At 36.9% G+C, this 5260-nt stretch overlaps 1 long non-coding RNA gene across 1 annotated transcript; it reads right to left on the reverse strand.

Moving 5' to 3' along the window:
- Nucleotides 1-974: 974 nt before the first annotated feature.
- LOC121394247 lies at nt 975-4889 on the reverse strand. Its single transcript, XR_005961581.1, has 4 exons — nt 4586-4889; nt 3359-3400; nt 1514-1585; nt 975-1163 (listed from the first exon to the last, which is right to left on the reverse strand). It is a non-coding gene; the product is annotated as an uncharacterized LOC121394247 (long non-coding RNA).
- Nucleotides 4890-5260: the final 371 nt, after the last annotated feature.

The raw sequence follows: 5260 nt of genomic DNA on the forward strand, positions 1-5260 counted from the left end.
AAAAAAGAAGAGATTGGATAACACCTGGAGAGACATTCCACAGTTGCAAAGAACCCCCAAGACACCAAGACATAAGATGAGCAAATGCTAACACCCAACAAGAAAAATGCCGAACAATGACTGGTCGGAGACATGAATATGCCGATGTTGGTGTAAGTTAAAAACATCACTGATCTTAAGGAGATTGAAACATGCCTATGCTCACATGTTATTTCCTTTTCTTTTCTCTTTATTGATGGGTTAATGTGTTATTGCTTGCAATTTACCAACTGTTTTGCTGTTTACTATTTACTGTTTTATATGAGAATTGATTGAAACAGGGAAAAGAGAAGTGATTTCTTACCCCAGAAATGTTTCACCATTGTTAATTGTGGTTATGAAAGGTCAGTGGGATGCACTACAGTAAACACTTCACTTTACTGCTAAATTCCAGACAACCACCCCCCCTAGTGGTTGACACACCTAGTCTCATCTAGGTGGATTAGACCCAATACAAAGGAACACATTCACTTCTGTTTTGTGTTCACTTCTTCTTGTTTTTCTTTTTCACAAAATGTTACAAATGTTTATCAGGAATTACTCCCCAGTTCAGAATCTACTTTTCTATCTTTTCTTCCCCTCCCCCGACAAGGAAGCAGACTTCAGGAGATATATAGCCCAATCTCATCTAAAGATGGGTCGCAACATACAAATCAAACTATGGTCACAGAACGTTAACGGATTAAACAACCCACGTAAGAGAGCTCAAATTATCAATAACTGCCACAGACAGGGTGCAAAAATTTTATTTATACAAGAAACGCATATTAAAAGCTCACATGCTGCAATAATCAAAAATAAATGGTTCCCACATGTGTTTTTAAGTACGAACCCTGAAAAAAAGTCAAAGGCACAGGTATACTACTACATAAAGGTCTGCCCATTAAAGTTTTGGATTCCAAATCGGACAAGGAAGGGCATTATACAATGTTGAAAGCACAAATCTATAACACATGCATGACTTTATGTTCAGTATATTTACCAAATGTCAATCAGGCCAAATATGCAAAAGAAGTAATATCCCAACTTCAGGAATTCGCTGAAGGGATCATCATACTTGGAGGGGACCTCAATGTAGCTCTCAATCCTCTAATAGACTGTTCATCCGGGAAATCCGCCATTGCCTATAAGACGTTGAAAAAAATTAAAACCTATTTAGGACAATTACACATGATAGATATATTGGAGAACGCACAATCCCACGACAAGCGACTATACCTCTATTCAGCTGCAAAAACATTTACTCAAGAATAGATAATATACTAATTAATCAGAGATGGTTACACCTCATAAAACATGTTCAAATTGACGCTATTGATTTTTTCGGATCATGCCCCTGCATTGTTGGAATAGAAATACCAAATACATTGAAAGAAACCTACAGCTGGAAGTTTAATGAGAGGTTATTATTAAGGAAACACATAGAGATAAATAGCTAATTTTATTCAAGAATCCATCCAAAACAATAACTTACCGGAGACGGACCCCTCAATCTTGTGGGAAACCATAAAAGTAGTAACTAGAGGGAATCTCATAGCCTTGTGCGCTAAAGTTAAAAAAGAAAGAGAAGGAAAAATTAAACAATTAATAACTTGAGATAAAAACATTGGAAAATAAACATAAAGAATCACTACTGAAAGATGTACAGGAAGAATTAGATTATAAGAGAATCTCGTTAAAACAACTTTTAAACAACTTATACGGAAACAAGCTTACCTGAGATGTAAAAAAGACTATTATGAATGGGGCAACAAACCTTCCAAACTACTAACCAAAAAGATAAAAGAGCAAAAAAACAGGACTTACATAAACCAGATGAAAGACTCTAAACAACAAAATTCATTGTACCTATCCGAAAATAAGCCAACTGTTTTCAGGAATTTTACCATGCCTTATACAATTTGGATTCAGAGCTACAAAAAGAAGAGAAAACAAAGAGAATTGAGTCTTACTTACAACACTTATGTTTACCCAAAATTACCGAAACGGTTAAAAAACAGTTGGAACAAACCATTTACTCTGGCAGAGCTAAACACAGTCATTACAGGGGCCCCAGCCAACAAAAGCCCAGGCCCAGATGGATTTAGGTGCAGGCTTCTACAAGGAATTTTACCAGCAACTTACTCAACAGTATTGCTAAAACATTTTAATAGCATTTCGGCAACCCAAACATTTTCCCAAAACAAGCACAAGAAGCCCAAATAACTGTTCTTTCTTAAACCAGGGAAAGATCCGGCTATATGCAGCAGCCTATAGGCCCATATCTTTAATAAACCTGGACCAAAAAATTCTACGCCTAAAATATTGGCTAACAGACTCCAACTGATTATACCCACTCTTATCCACCCTGATCAAGGCGGGTTTCGTGAAAGGCAGGAAGGTAAGGACAACTCGACCAAACTCATAAACATCCTTCATCATGCAATTCAAACACCAGAGACCAACACTCCTCTTAACAACTGATGCTGAAAAAGCCTTTGACAGGGTGGATTGCGAATTTTTTTGGAATTGACAATTAACGAAATTTGGTTTTGGCCCTAAATGTGTGGCCGCAAAATAATGGCTCTCTATCAAGCTCCCGCATGCAAGAATAAAAGTCAACGGCATCCTCTCTCAGCACTTTGATATCACTAACGGAACCCGACAGGGGTGCCCCCTATCTCCATTCTCTTCATATTGACTATGGAAACTTTTTATAACATCCATCAGACAAATAAAGATGTAACCGGATTGAAATGGGTATCCAGAAACACAAAAGCTGCAGCGTTTGCGGCATGATCTATTATTAATAATCTCACAAGCCGGAACTATCTCTACCAACCTACATTCTAGAATTCAAGAAATTCAGTGAAGTATCTAACTTTAAAATAAATTATTCCAATCAGACATTCTAAATATTAATATACCACAGAACCAAACAGAAATATTAAAGAGAAAATTTCCTTTTTAAATGGGCTACAAATCAATTCAGTACCTGGGAATCAACATCCCATCAACCCAAACAAACTGTACGAAATGAATCAATCTACCGCTAATATCCGAATACAGACTCTACTCACCAAATGGAAAACACAATCCTTATCCTGGTTTGGGAAAATTAATATACTAAAAATGATGATTATGCCAAAAATTCTTATACTTACTACAAATGATTCCAATAAAACTCCCCAAACAATTTTTTTTAAAAATTAACTCTCTTTTCTCACAATTCATATGGGCTATGAAAAGGCCTAGACTTAAACTATCTATTCTTATGACAACAAAACCTAAAGGAGGACTCTCTATACCAAATGTTGAAAATTACTATTTTGCCACTCACCTCCAGAGAATCTGGACTTGGAAACGAGAAGGATCTTTTAAGCTGTGGAAAGAAATAGAGCAGAATGAGATGCAAATTAATATAAGCAACATCATGAATATACATTATGACAATATACCAATTTCACTCAAAACACATCCCACTATAGGAGCAACGTTGGCAGTTTGGCATGGTTTACAGAAGAAACATGATATCTCTCCATATCCGTCTCCAGAGACTGAGCTATTAAACAACCCGGACTTTCCACCGAGTTGTGATAGAGGCCAAATTGATAGGTGGGCCTGCATACAGGGTAAACCTACTAAACTCAAACAATTTATTAAACGAGGACGAATTATTCCATTAAATAAAATCCAATCTAGATGGGGATGCCACCCAGGGACCAGTGGAACTATCGTCAAATCTATCATTATTTAAGCTCGTTAGATCCCAAGAACATCACCAGACCATTGTCAGACTGGGAGGTGTTGTTGAATCAACCCGTAATTACCCACCCTATAGCTAAATTTTATAAGAAACTATCAGAGGAAGATAAAACTAGTAACCAGAAAACCAAAGAGAAATGGGAACGAGAACTGAACATTAAAATTGGGAGGAAAACGTGGGAAACTATAATGCTGACAGCACATAAAGGATCGAGAACGACAAAAACACAAGAAGCCAACTACAAACTGCTCAGTAGATGGTATAGAACACCAGTATTCTTAAACAAAATTTACGACAATGTTTCAGAGAAGTGTTGGAGATGCCACCTTGAACTAGGATCATATAGCCACCTCTGGTACAAGTGTGCTAAACTCTCTACATACTGGAAGGAAGTATTCAAAATAATAGAAACCCTAAGACCAGGAACTTATCAGAATTGTATAGAAACAGTAATCCTTACCGTCAATAAACATACTGAAGAAGTAATAAAAGATAAATTGATACTACAGATCATACAAGCAGCCAGAAACCAAATCCCAAGAAATGGAAAATAGCAGAGCCACCAAGTAAAATAGATTGGATTAGAGCCCTGGAAGAAGTTAAAACAATGGAAGAACTTATAGCTTTAAAACAAGGAACAATGAAACGTTTTGAAAAATTATGGGAGCCATGGAATGAATACAGACGTGGAAACCATACAAGCCAAAGACAGGTGGAATAATGATACTCTAAGACTGGAAGAAACAATAAAAACCAAAAGAAACCGAACTACAAGAATTCATTAAATACAAGACTACTTACCTTTACTCTTACGTATCGAGTAGTCTCGAACTGGAACAATCTTGCTGGAAATAAAAGAAAAGAAGATTTAATCTGCTTCCCCCCTCTCTCTCTTGTCCCTCTATCACCCACCCCTCTTCTATCTGTTCATCTCCCACCCCCTCTATAAAATAAAATACGATAACTTAGTACTAAACAAAGGTAGATCCTATGTATTAAAGTGATCCTAATGATAATAGTTGGGACTTAGTTATACTATGTGTGGAAATGTACTATGTTGTTGTATATATATATCTGAAAAACATAACTGTATTTTATTACTCGTTCCCCTTCCCTTTTCCTTCTGTACCCTTCAATTTTCTTTGAAATTGAAAATAAAAGACTTACTAAAAAAAAAAAAGAAGTAGTAGGTAAAAAGCGCTAGCCGCTCAGACGCCGAGCTGAGCATACCTTTTAACGTGACTTTTCTTCCCCTAAGAAGTAGTAGGTAAAAAGCTCTAGCCGCTCAGATGCCGAGTTGAGCATACCTTTTAACGTGACTTTTCTCCCCTAAGAAGTAGTTGGTAAAAGCCTTGCCGGCTTTGACGCCGCTTAGCATACCTTTTAACGTGACTTTCTCCCCTAAGAAATAGTAAAAAAGCCTTGCCGGCTCAGACGCCGAGCTGAGCATACCTTTAACGTGACTTTTCTCCCCCT

This window comes from Xenopus laevis, chromosome 5S (assembly GCF_017654675.1).
Source record: "Xenopus laevis strain J_2021 chromosome 5S, Xenopus_laevis_v10.1, whole genome shotgun sequence".
Classification (NCBI taxonomy): Eukaryota; Metazoa; Chordata; class Amphibia; order Anura; family Pipidae; genus Xenopus; species Xenopus laevis.